Here is a 14,269-nt window from a genome sequence, read left to right as displayed (position 1 = left end):
GGTTGATATAAGGATACTTAACCCTATTTCTCGTATGTTTTTTCCCTCCCCACTCTCCCAACTGACTCGGCATAACATTCCAATTTAAAAATTTTGATTTGCACATTTGTAGCAATGTGTACTGCTAAAAGCTTTTTATAATGAAAGAAGGAGGATTCAAGCCTGTATAGATAATATCTTTCTAGTTTTGTTTAATTCTTCGACTTCTTTTATTCGCTAGAGGTGCTAGCAAGCCAGTTAGGAACAGCAGGTGATTGTTGCTTTTAAAGCTCTTACTGAGGCATTAGACTCTTCTAACGTATTGCTTTGAGGTTTTTTCTTACATTGTAGCATGTGAGACATTTATGTGAAAATCTGTGTTAATCTGCAAATCTTAACCTAGTACAAAGCTTCTCATATTGTTTTCCCACTTCCACCAAATACAGTCTGTGTGATGGGGGGTGTGTGTAACACAACTTTGTGTTTTTAGGGGAGTGTACTCTTCATCCCAACAGTCCTGCAATGTTGTGCAGCAGCATCTGGTCTAGAGACTAGCAAAAGACTAACTGCTAAGGTAGTTGATTATTTTTTTTTTCCCAAGAGCTAAAGATGTTAAGTACATGCAAGGCACAGAAAAATTCATTATGAATTTCATACACTAGGCCACACATGGAATAATTAGTGATGTTTTGGATATTGTGCTTTGAAAGTGAGTTTTTTAATGAATCTCTCCTTTTGTGCTGTGTGTTAAAGCATTGTGTTCTTCATGTGCAGGTGTGCTCCACTCCCTTTGCCATAACATAGGTTCTAGCGTGACACAGATACTATCTATGGGAAGATGTTGCTTCCCATTGGCAGTACTTGCTAATGAACTTGATGTCTGCAAAACTGTGATAATTTTTAGTTTTTTCCAGACTTACAAAAGCTATGAAATTCTTGAGGACAGATGGCAAGGCTTGTGTAGTTTTCCCTGAGTGTTCTTGAGATATCCCTGCTTCTCATGGCAGTTTAGCCTATATCCCAGCTTGACAAGATACTGGAAGCCAAGCATTCCTTCTTTTAACTTCCCTGAGAATTTTGGGGTGTGGCTTATCTTTTGGTTTTTTTGGTGATGCTGTAAGGATTCAAAGTGAACTCATGTGACCTGGTAGTCTCTAAACATAGCAGTAGTATCTGCTTTCTCATAAAGACTGGTTGGAGGTTGTGCTCCACAGCTTGGATGTTACAGCAGCTCTTGGGAAAGAGATTCCTAAAAGCTTCAAATAGATACTGCAAGGGATTACTCCAGCCAGCCGATGAGTTTGATGGGATAAGCTTACTGTCCTTCAGGAAACTGCATATAAAGATCAAGATTCTAGAGAGATCATGCTTGTGTAGCCCAGTGATTAGGAATTTGCAGGACAAAGAAAATAGTAGATTCTGGTTCCTGCTCTTCAGTTTTACAACACCAGCTGTTGGGTAAAATGAAAGGCCACAATTCATGAAGAAACAAGGACAGGTTTATGTTTTTCCAATAGACTTTTGTGCCTTCAGAGTGGCCTGTCTGTTTGTTTGTACCTAAAATACCTATAAATAAAACATAACCAAAACTGTATTTTATCTAGAGATAATTGATTCCTCGGAGTGAATCTACTGCTGCTTTTCAAGAACTTCTACTCATCTTGAACCATATGGCAAGGCAGTGGAGGGAATTTTAGTGTGACCTGAATAGCAGTGAAGGGAGGATGGCTTTGCTAAGGCGATACAGCTCAATTTCACAGAATCACAGAAGATCAAAGTTGGAAGGACCCAACTCCCTGCTCCTTGCAGGACTGCCTAATGCTAAAACAAATACCAGCACACTCCCTGCCATCCTCAGGCTCAGAGCCTTTGGGATTTCCCTCAAGAGGGCAGTGTTATTCAAAATTTTCTTTTTTTTTTTTTTGTTGTTAGTACTATTGTCTAAATGCCTAGAGGCCTCTGCCAAGGCCTAAATCAAAGATGACTGCAGAACTTTTATTTTGAGACACTGGTGTGAAATAAGTGAATTATAGATGTACATCTATCATGAAGCTGATAAAGAGAATAGCTAGGCTAGACTTAGTGGAATGAGACCTTCACAGCCTTCCCTGTGGTCTACCTGTGAGAATAACTGAATGTCAGTAGCTGCTCTTCAGCTTGGCATAACACTGTTTAAATGTGTTTGATGGGTTTTTTGGCATGTATTTCAGCATTTCATATACTACATAAAGCTTGTAGCAAATTTGCATTGTACTGCTTGGGCTGCAAGACTTTCTGGTCTCATTTGTTTCAAATGTGTTTCGTTGCTAACATTGTTCTGTAAGCAATGAAAGAGCTGGTCCTTGAAAATAGCAGCCTTCTTACAGACCTTTGAAAAGGTTATGCTCAGCTCTGTATGCTCTTCCCTTAGGCATAAGCGATCCTCCCAGTATTAGTATCTCACTCCTATTGAATGTGTGTGAATCTCAGATTCCTTAATAGCTCTTGTTGGTTTCCCACCAATAGTTGCTTATATGGTAAATGAGAGAGCTTTTCTTAGGATTAGGGGAAAAGCATTCAAGATGGTGTTGAGGAGGACTCTGATCTAGTGTGTGTGTTTCAGTTTAGCTTTGCCTTAGAGAATTCCAGTTTTACCTCCTTTGTGCTACCCCTTCAGCTTGCTAGTGCAAACGTTGGTTGGTTGTACTGTGGGGTCTTTTTGCTCTTCAATGCTGAGAGCCATACCCTGACCTGGTTTCTAGCCTAGCTATGCGTATACTGCCTGTTGTGTCTTGGTCAAATGATATTTTTGAGGAGTTTTTAAAACAAACAAAAGCCACAAAAAGCCTAAATTGATAACGGTGGTGTTCATGACTACATCTTATACCCAACACATGGGTTATTTCAGGGTAAAATCTGTACAGAAATACAGACTGCATGCGTGAGTATATTTGCAGCTAGATATTAGGTTTAAAGAGTAATATGAAAAATATTCTTAGCTCCCAATCCTGTAAGCAAACATGTAATTTCTACTGAGGTGAGAGCGTTCTGTATGAACACCCTTTGAGTGCATATAGCATCAAGTAATTTTGGTTGCCCACCTGGGCAGGAATAGCTTATTGTAGCTGTTTTCAGTAAAGTCCCTAACTCTCTTATGGTATTAATGCTGCTTATTTTATTTTAGTGTTGCTATACTTCTCTCCCTACTTCTTCCTTCTAGCACAACTCTTATGTGAGAAAAGAGACCTTGTTTTCCTTTGGCCATGGAAGCCTGTTGCTCCCTACAAACTTTTCTTCTTGAAAAAAAGAAAACACTAATATTATAAGCAATGTATGTGTTGGGGAATGTGCTATCTTGTGTATTGCTGAATTGAAAAATACTTTGTTTTTCTCATAGATGTGTCTGCTTGATTTTTAAGCTAAAAGCTCGAAGGGAAGCAGGAATCTTTCCCGTGGTCTCCTGAGTTGATCTCTGTTACTCACTCAGTCTGGGAAACCTCCGTATCAGCCTTCATACTTACCACTGGCTGTACTTCCACTTTTGTCCTAAGACTTCATCTTGCTGTAGTGCCTAGTGCCTGTTCTTGGATAGATTAACAATGAGAGTATTTGGATGATGTGAAGCAGCATCAGTAACATACGAGGTCCAATAATTCATGTGTGCTGTTAATGTGGCTTTAGACTGTATCTGTCTTCTAAACATCTAGTGCATACCAACAAGTCCTCGTTCTGAATTTCTGTACCTAATCTAATATCTGCAAGACTTTTTCTTTGTTTAGGTCTGTCTTTGTTTAGATCCAGTTACAAATGCTTATCTTTTGCTTGGGCTACTCATAGGGTCAACCTGAAGATGCCGGGCCTTTTCTCTTCTGAAGAAACTTAACTCCCTTATAGTCATATGTAGGTTATATGCTGCCTATTCCTTCTGTATTGTAAAAAATTATTGTAGCTATATAACGATCCAGAATGTCCTATTAAGCAGTGACCACTTTCCCTCTGCTAACCATTGTCAGATCTTTTACTGTAAGATGGGCTTGTTTTGTATCTGGCTTGTTCGTAATCCTTTTGTTGGGCCACATGTGCGCACCTTCCATGTGTGGAAGGCCATATGTGTAGTGCTTCTGGTGATCTTTGGGAAACCAGGGCAGGATGTAGCCCTGGTCTGAGTGTGCTAACCTATGTGGGAGATTTTAACATCTACTCCATCTTTGTATAAATATTTTGTAAACTTGGCTTTCCACCTCTGCATGTGTGTTTGAGTAACCAGGTAACTTTGATGCCAATTCAGATTGATATAGAGCAGAGCCCAGGCACGCACTTTGTGCTCTGGTTTAGCATGGTCTGGGTCTTACTAGAGCTGTTCTTTAGGGAACCTGCATAGATCAGGCAGTAGCTTAGATCACCTAGAAGGTCAGAGTGAATATAAGTTACCACTCAGAAGGTCACTTTCCAGGAGCAGGAAGTTTAAGATGGATTGTCTGTCAGCTTGTCCATATCCTGTCCCCAAACCTCCTTCCTTAGAGCTGAACAGTTTTAGCTTAGAATTTTTAAAAAAGTGAGTATGGGGGGAAGTGAGTAGAGTAGAAGAGAGGGCATGGAGCTTATCAATAGAGTTGTATGCAGCTGCTGTACTGCTGGGAAAGTGCTGTACATGAACACCGAGGTGAAAATACCCTCTCTGACAAGCTCAGACATATGAACGTCCAGAAGATATGTATGGACAGCACAGCTTGAACTTCCTGTAATTTGTGGGTATCCTTCCTTTGCACAGACTCCATGCCATAAACTATTAAAAAGGAAGGTAAGTGCCTCCTGCCGATGAAGATATGTTGTCTCAGAGGGAGAACAGGGCTTTGTTCCAATTTTTTGAAGAATTTAAACCAACTTTGGTATCTTTGCAAGTAGAAAAAGTAGTAATGGGTAAGATGGGAAGTGGAAGAATTTAAACCAACTTTGGTGTCTTTGCAAGTAGAAAAAGTAGTAATGGGTAAGATGGGAAGTGGAAGAATTTAAACCAACTTTGGTGTCTTTGCAAGTAGAAAAAGTAGTAATGGGTAAGATGGGAAGTGGGTGGGCAACTTAGATTATGGCTTGGCACAATATGTGAACATGAACAAAGCTTTTAAGAGGCTGTGTGACACCTCTTCCCCTGCTTGTATGTCTTGCTGCTTCTTTCCTTGTGAAGGAAGGAAGCCTCTTTTTCACTCCCCTGTTTTGCCTTTGCTCCACAGTGTTGCTGGAAAGAAGATCTTCAGAACTCTGTCTCGGAAGCCCTCTTTCTGTTAGGCTTTGGGCAAAGAGTAGGGCTGGGTTAGGTGAGCAAGTTTTGTATTTTTCAACAGTTTGTGAGACGTTTCTGCTTTGGTTGTAGGATGAGTGGGAACAGGCGATGTAGGTGTGTTTGGCCACTTGGTGGGGCTGTTGGCACAGATAGTGGTGGTGAATTCGCGTTGTGTTTCTGCCACAGCTTTGCTGAGGAAGTCAAAGGAAACTTGATGAATCTCCGGCACCGGAATAACAACTTCGCAGCTTGACGTTCATATATTCTAGGACTAGCCAGGACCAGGTAAACGAAAAGTTAAAACTTCTTTTTATATGAAGATTTCAGACAACTGAAGGTCAGTTTTGCGTGAAGACCATCCAAACAACTGCTGTGTCCTTTTTGGTGTTGTCTTCCAGCTGGAGGATATGAAGGGTGTTTTGAGGTCGCTAGTACCCATGAAATCATGTTGCGTTATACAGTAGCGGGACTCAGCTTTGAAGTGCCTCTTTACCTTTAGTAAGGCTTGCTCAGGCACTGAAGCCACCTTTAGCTGGCGCTGAGTCTCCAAAGCTTACTGACAGATGTTTCCATCTAAGGATACGACCCTTTATGCTGCTGAAGTAAGAGCTAGTCTGGAGAAAGGAGATAATAGAGCCTGCACTTGGTGTCACTTCCCTGTAGTTTGTGCAGGTGATTAGGACTGAGTGTGAAAGGCGCATATACAGGGATCTGTTTTGATGATGTGAAGTAAGTGTGTGTGTGTGTAAATTATGAGGTTGTGAGGTACAGAACAAACAAATGGAATCTGGCAGATAAATGCTCCTGTGCGTTGAAGTCTTGTATCTAGAGGGACCTTTTCCTTCTGGAAAGATTCTCTTGATGTTTCCATCAGACTCATTAATCCTTCATATTACAATACAGTAAAATAAATGGTTAGAGATACCTGGGAATAAAAACAAGGGAAACTTTGAGCTGAATATCCAAATTCTCTTTGCCTGCAAAATGCCTCATTTTCCAAAGCTAAAAAGGGAACACTGTTTCCTGAGACCTTTTAAATGGGGACAACTATATGTGACATGATGAAACTCCATAGCATTTCACACTTGGTTGGTCTCTCTTCTGTGGCATTCAAGGGACCTTTTTAATTTGTGGTATTTTTGGTGGTAATATTTCTATGAAAATGCTTGCAGAATATTGATTATGGTGGACTTTCTTGATGCCAGTGGATGTAAGAAAATAAATGGTAGGTATGTATCAGCACTGCTCTTTCTTCAGCCCCAAAAGGTTTGGGTGCTCTCTTGCTGTTCTGCAGTCTATTGCTCGATAACAGTAGGCTGACTCCAGAGTGGCAAAACCCAGTAGCAGTTCTTAAAAACTGCATTGATGTCTTGCTAGGTAGAGACCAAGTTTTTATTCTGTGTGTGTGCATGACTTGGTGGGGATTGGGTTGGGTTTGTTCCTCTCATGCTTTATCACCTTGTGTCACTTTTGCTTTTGTAGTGCCAACAGGCTAGAATCAGGTTTGGCTCTTGCTGTGCTCTGTGTTCTATAACAGTCCCTGATGGTCTTTGCCCTACAGTGCTGACAATCTAAAAGAGACAGTGTGACAGGTAAGGTAAAATGACCCTTCCAGGGTGTTGCCAGTGTCGCTGTCTGTACGTGATTCTTTGCCAGTTTGTAGTAGTATTGCTAGATTCTCGTCTGGCATCCTCAAGTTGTACAGGTATAGTCACCGATGAGGCCTGGGCTATCCAACACGGAAGAATCCACAGGACCTTGCTTTGTTTCTTGCGATGTTCCTTGCTTTGATCTGGCTGTCTGACCCTACTGCAAATACAAAGTCCATTTCTAGGGGTTTTAAGTTGCTTTTTGGTTTTGGTCTCATTTTCTACACAGAAAGTTTGCAGGCAGAGCTGTTGCAATTTGGAAATAAACACCTGCAATGCCTAGAGTGAGGCAGGTCCTTACAAGTACTCAAACACAATTACTGGAGGTGCATGTTGCTGACTCTGGGAGAAAGGAGGTTGTAAATGTGGTTTCTCCCTGAACGAAGCCCAAGAAGGCTCAGTTTTATTACTATGAGGCTTTTCTCCCTTTTTCCCCATGCAGAAAGAGCAACATGCCTAGGAGCTGAGTTTCTTAATGGGTAGCAAATTATACAGTACTTATTGCAAAAGAAGAGTTTGGAGGTTGTGGCAGTTGATATTGTGAAAGACAATGTATTGAAAAAAATACTCGCAAAGAAAAGTGGACATTAGAAAAAAAATTGTTTTTGTGAGCTGCAAGCCCCACTGGAGGGGACTGGGAGAGGCCAGTGTTTGTAGAAAAAGAACAGACAAAAGGAGGGAAAACCCGGGTTATATTGGGGTTTCCATAGCAACACAATACTTTTCCTGGAAATATCAAATGATGAGATCTAATCTATCTGCTATTTAACTCTTGCATGCAAAACCCTCTCTTTTCTCAGCTTACCTGCCATCCTTCACAGCATCCTCTCTAGTGATGAGTGTACTGTCCCTATGCAATGGGGGTCTGCATGGGGAATGATGTTCCTGGGACAAGGCTGTTCCTGTTCTGCTCCCCCTGTCCCAAAGCACGTAGAAAAGGAAGAGCTTACGAGGCAGAGGCAGTGTGTGTGTGATGGGCTGTGTGTAGGAATGACTTACTGGCTGCGCTGATCCTGGGAAGCTTCTGTTTCCTGCAGATCCCAGAGAGGATGGGCTAAGCTGGTACTGAGAGCAGAGTTGCCAGGCAGGTACATTGCTGAGATGTTCCATAGCCTGCAGGATTTACTGCATAAGGGTGTGTTCTCCTTGGAAATGATGGAGCTTAGTACCTGTCTGAGATCTGTAGAAAACTTTCTGTGGATCTTTGGAGAGTTCATCAAAGTAGTCTGACTTAAATTTGTACCTAGCAGTCCATCCTTTGTTTGAAGAGCACCAGATTTGGGAATCCGTGATGGCAGGGGAAGCCTCTTGTGGAAGGAAGTGGAAGGGTGGCAGTTCTACCCTGATTAAAAAGGGCAATTGAGAAAGTGGGCAGCATGAAATGACTAGTGGTCTCAAAAATGTAGGAAGGAGTGTCTGTTCTTCCTTTCTTGTAGAGAGAAGTCCGGAGTGGATATGAAAGACCTCTGCCCGACTTGCCCCTCTCTGACAGTGTGGTATTTGTAACTCACTCGAAGTATTCATGAGACTGATGCTTGCCTGGCCAGGGAGAGTGCCTGAGGCTGCTTGAGCAGAAGCCAAGTGCAGCTGATTTAACTGTTCAGGTCGTTTAGCTCTTCCTTGCATTCCTCCTGCTTTTTAGCCTGTTTGGCTATTAATGGAAGATGAAAAGTTTGGTTGGTTGGTTTGTGGTTTTTTTTCCCTCCCCACTGTCTCACCATTGTATCTGAGGTCTCCTGCATGGTAACTAGTTACAAGGAGAGTGTGGTGGGAGAAGACAAGTCCCCCAAATGATGCTGTATGTATATTATGTATATACCTTTATAACTGCATTTGGGGTAGAAGAGTTCTAACCTTCAAAGGAATGAAATTTGGAAACTAGTTTGCAATCTGCCTAGTGAAGGCACTTGGTTAAGACCATGGAAGGAATCTTACCGCTGAAGAGGAGACTCCTATAGAAGGAAACTCAGTCTGGTGAGGAGAGGTTTAGAAGAACTTGTGTCGCTGTTCATGGCATGAGTTCTGTGATGGAGGATTTCTCCTGGTCATCCCTTGTATATAGAAAAGAGTCCCTCTCCACCCTGCCAACTTTATCCATTAACTAAGCTTCTGAGGTTTTCTTCTTCCCCGGAATCCATAGGAATTGGACATGATACAGACAGGGTGTTAGTATAGACCTTTGGTATTTCCCCATTAGCATGACATTATTTTGAGGACAGCTGGTGCGTCCTGCTTGCAAACTCAGTGCTAAACTGACTACTAAATTTCAGAGTTCCCATCAGATGACAATGACAGACACCCCTTTCTAGCAGGGCATATGAGCTGCGGACATATGAAGATTCAGGAAGACTCTTAGCTATGTCTAGGAACACTTCTACTTATTTCTTCTGTATTTGTGTTGGTGAAAGCTGGAGTGTTGGTGATGCTTTGTCGCATGTTATGGCCTTTGATTTTACTGCAGGTCTTAGGTCTTTGGGCAAAGTGCTGTGGTGTGTGGTACGCATGTCATGTAGCATAGGCTATTTTTGGTCTTTTCTGTTTAAGATGTGTTGCCTGGCTGGCCATAAGTGCAGAAGAGAGAATTCAATACCTTGCGTGATCTCCCTAGTTCTGTGATTCTTTGTGGCTTTGTGAGGGGAAAGCAGAGCCTACAAAGTCTGATGTACAGTATGACAGAGGCACGGCCATAGGCCTTCTGTATTTAGATGTATTGTGTTACAGCATTGTTAAGGGCCTGGTTGTGGCCAACCCCTGCAATATTCAGCAAAAGCAATATTCTGTTTTGATAGGTGGGCTTCATGATTGTTGTTCTGTTATTAACCTGTTAATGCTTATTGAGCCCTGAAGATTTGTGAATAGCAAACAACCATCATTATAATATTTAAAAGAAAATCAGTTCAGAGGGGTTCAAAAAACAGTAATGCAGGTATGTGCCAATAAATAGGAAGCTGTACTTTAGTATCTCTTAACAAACCATCCCCCATCTTTAAACATTTATTATATTTCCTCATATTTCTCCTGACAGCCACCTGTTCAACTTCTGACCTGTTTGTAAAAATCTGCACACCATCTATCAGAGGGATACGCACACTTACAAACTTCTGTTCTGTGGGCATTAAGTAAATTATTTCTTTAAGATCATATGGCAGATCTATAATTAATTAAACCCTCCATGATATTAGCGCAAAATAATTTAGCCTTTCTAAAAAGGTAAATGTAATTTGCCGATCTGGTATTTGGAAGAATGCTTTCCCCAAAATCAATTCCTTTAGTTTCCAGAGAATAGAAATGAGAAGCAATCTCATTTTAATTATATCTCTTTATTGCTAACAAAGGAATGATTTATGCAATTAAATTAACTGGCTAGAAAATTATTCTCAGCTGGGCTGTCCTAATTCTTTGCTTTCTGAATTGCAGGCTCTTACACTTCTCTATGTAGATTAATTTTTCTGATATGCAAACAATGCTCCTTGTGTTCATTTTTAAGATTTTTTATTCACAGCTCCCCTTTTCTTAGTGTCAATGACATGAGTAATATTTGTGCACTGCTGGGCTCTGATTCAGGCCTTTTTTATGTGGAAAGATTGGAAAAAAAATCTTTTCTTTCGAATCTCATTATTGCCAGTGCAGAGCAAGGTTTTGAAGTTTTCTTATCTATTGCTGAGAAACAGCAGCAGGAACATGGAGGGACTGCAAAGATGTCAAAGGATGCAAACTTTTGAAGAAAAATGTATCAGCACTGAGGAGACAGGTGAATTTGCAGCTACTGTTAAGAAAGCATTTTTTTATGTACCTTTTTTTATGTATTCCTCCCCTGTCTCCTTGCAGCCAGGCAAAAAGCTGAAACGCAAGGGGAAAAAAAAAATCTTACGTTGTACAGACTTAATAGTGAAAGAATTTTGGATTTTCTTTCTGCCTGGGATTACCTTGCAGTGGCTGGCCACAACGTTAGCTAGTGATATTTGGGCTGAGGGGAAAATTACCATGTAACAACACATTGTGACCATGTGCCAACACAGTCTGACATCTTCTGAATGGGGCATTGGTGTAATCTTCTGTTTTAAAACAGCAGTGAACATATTGTGGAGCACGTGTTAGCTCTGCCTGAGCTGTCCTGCCCTGTATCAGTAGAGATGTGTCAGCTGGTCAGTGTTTGCTGTGTTGGCACTTTCACGCTGCTATCAGATGGTTTTGAAATAGCTGGTCAGTGTTTGCTGTGTTGGCACTTTTGCACTGCTATCAGATGGTTTTGAAACAAAAAAAGCAGAGTTTAGTCTGGGTTGGTATCCGGTGCTTTGGGTGTAGAAGGGTCTATGCCACTGGGATTCAGAGTGGGTCCTGAAGGCTTTTGAACTGCCAGATAGGAAGGATCAAGCTACGATGATTTGGATGGGAAGGAAAGCACTCTGAGCTTGTTTCCTTTTGAGTGTGGATCATCCAAGGGGAATCTTCCTTCTGGGCTGGATAGCTGCCGGGTGGGTGATGGGGTAGTGGGTGCAATGCCTGTTGACTGTAGTTCTTGGTGTTATCCTTGAGGACACTTCTGTAAAAAGCAGCACGGACTGAATTTGCTTAGGAAGTGGGATCACACTGATTGGAAGAACCTTTCTCAAAGAACAGTTGTCTTTGGCATATTGTCAAAGAGTGATTTTTTCAAGTCCTGCAAGCTCTCTACACTGGGTGGTACAGTTCTCCTCCATTAATACCTTGGCTCGTACAGGAAAGCATATCTTACAATGCCCGAGGAGGATGCCATTAGGGGGTGAGTTTACAAGCACTCTGTAGAGCAGGCTTTGAGTTCAAAATGACCTAGACAAATTGAAGGAATGGTTCAAAATTAATAAGATAAAATTCATGACAAACGTTACCTTTAGGGAGGAAACATCTGATTAAAAATATGAAACAACTGCCTAGGCAAGCACTACTGCAGGAAAGGATTTGAGTTCGTAGTGAATCACAGCTAAGAGAGTCAGTGATGGTCCTTTAAAAAGAAATCTTATTCCTGGAAGTATTAATAGCAGCGTCATGTGCAAGTTGTGGGGTAGGGGGAGAAATACGACTACTGTGTTACTTGGTGAAGTCCAGGCTGGCAGAATGTATCTAGCTTTGCATGCTGCATTTCAAAAGCAAAAAATGAGAAAAAAGCTGGGAAATCATGACCTGTGGGATAAATAATGACAAGTCATACAGAGGGAGAAGACCAAACTTCATTTACAGCAGGGGAGAATTAAGCTGATACCAGGAAAACCTTAACCATAAGCTATAATGCTCAATGCTCACATATCGGCTTGCCAGAAAAAAACCTTGGACCCACTGGATGTGTCCTTTGGTCCCCCAACTCCATCTGCTTCTATTCTTAACTCAGCAAAGCTGAGCTTTCTCTTACCTCCCGGTTGCCCTGTGTTCCTACAGCCTGTGTGGGTAGATGGTTTCATGCCTCTTCCTCATCTTCACTTAGCTCCTGTTCCCTGCTACCTGTTTTGTTCTACTTTGCCAGCAAATTCCAGTGGGGGCTGGTACTGAAAGCTGCCTTTAGTGATAACTAAAGGGTTTCACTTCTCAATGCCAGAAATCCTCTGTTCCTTTTGGAACAGGCAGTGCGTGTAAACATACAAGGAACAGAGTATGCAAAAAGATGTGCTCATAGTGGAAGGGAATGAAAGATGAGGAAGGGAAATTAAAAACAAAAAACAAACAAAAAAACCCAACAAAACAACAAACAAAAAAAACAAAACCAAAAACAAAAACCACAAACATAAAACCAACCAAACCAGAAAACAGCTCCTTTCCTATATTTGATGGCAAGGTGATGTTTCACTGGCATCTCAGATCAGTTCTTTTATGAAGGGCGTACTGGGACCACCAGAAAGCTTTTAATGAGGGGCAGTGTAAGCTGCAAAAACAGGACAGTCCTTTGTTTTATCCTATTGAAATAAGGGAGGTGAATGCTGCAGTACCAGGAAATGCCCAGTTGCAGGTACATCTACATGGAGCCACTATGGGAGGGGAGGGAGAGCCAGAGCAACACCCTCAAACTTCCAAAATGGTAGGAAATGCAGAGTTTAAAGTGCACTTCTTATAAGCCCAGCCACATAATAGTAACCCTGTCAATGAAAGTGACAGTTTCAAGGATCAGCTCCAGAAGAAACTGTGCTACAATCTGAATTCTGGACTCCTTTTCTGTTCCTTAACAAATGAAATAAGAGTGAGTTCCCTCCAGATCCTCTAATAGAATTAATCACCTCTCCATGGACCATTTCCCAAATGTGCCAGGATTTAATTTCACACTGAGTGATATCCAGATGAAAAGCTGTCTTTTTGGTAATACAGGGAATCTCTCCTTCTGTAAAGTAGATCTCTGTTACAGGTGGCTGTTCTCCCTGTGTAGGATCCCTGCCCCTGTGCCTCACTTGTTGATTGATCCTACAGAGACGGCTGCCTGGGAATGCCTTTCCTCTCTCGGATAAGGTTTAGCGCTTTGTGAAGCTACTGTAGATGTGCTCTCTGCATGCGCTTTTCTTCCAGATGAGATGCTGCTGAGATATTAGTAAAACAAACAGGGGGTTAACCTAGCATGAGAAAGGTGCGTGGACCAGGGAGGTGTGCAGTCAGGACTATGTCCTCTCTGGAAAACTGGGTGGAATTTGAGGACCTTGTCCATTTGTCCACGGTTTCCTTAAAATAGGAGAAAAATCACTGGAAAGCCCCGTTTTTTGCTCTTGCTTCATTCTTTACTCTTTGCTGTTATGTTTTGACCAGAATTTTTTTTAAAAGCCTAATGTCTTCTATTTTTATTTCTGCTCAGGTTCTCTTCTTGGTTGTCATCAAGCAGGACCCAGCTAGATGGAGTTTGGACTTGCTAGCATCAGAGTGGTATTTGAATAAAAACAATTTTCATGGGGTTTTTTTGTTTCATCGTAGAACATTAAAATTTTAATGATTATTTTAATAAATATTAAATGAATAGTTAATATTCCACTTTAAATAACGGTACTTTTGTTTATATCAGATTCTAGGTATCTGAGTGCTAAAATCAGAAGTTAAAATAATCTGGTTCACTACACAGAAAGAGATGCAAGTACTGGAAAGCCTTATGTTGGCCTTGTATCTTCATTTCTTCTGACTTTTTCATTCCTAGTCTTTCCGATCTCCCAGTAAATTACTGAGAGATAGCTCCTAGCTATATCTTATGAGCAGCAGAAGAAATGAAGCAATGTAAAATATAGATAATATATACTGAACAGTACTGTATGTAATTAGACTATATATTTGTGCGCATATGTGCTCTCTGTCTCATTGCATTTCAGAGATAAACACTGTGTAACAATAGGCTCTGGGTTTTTATACTGTGGCCTTTTAAAATCTATTTTGTTATTCTTGT

This window comes from Fulmarus glacialis, unplaced genomic scaffold (assembly GCF_000690835.1).
Source record: "Fulmarus glacialis isolate BGI_N327 unplaced genomic scaffold, ASM69083v1 scaffold21570, whole genome shotgun sequence".
NCBI classification, from domain to species: Eukaryota; Metazoa; Chordata; class Aves; order Procellariiformes; family Procellariidae; genus Fulmarus; species Fulmarus glacialis.
The sequence above is the reverse complement of the archived record's forward strand: the minus strand, read 5'-3'. Positions refer to the sequence as shown.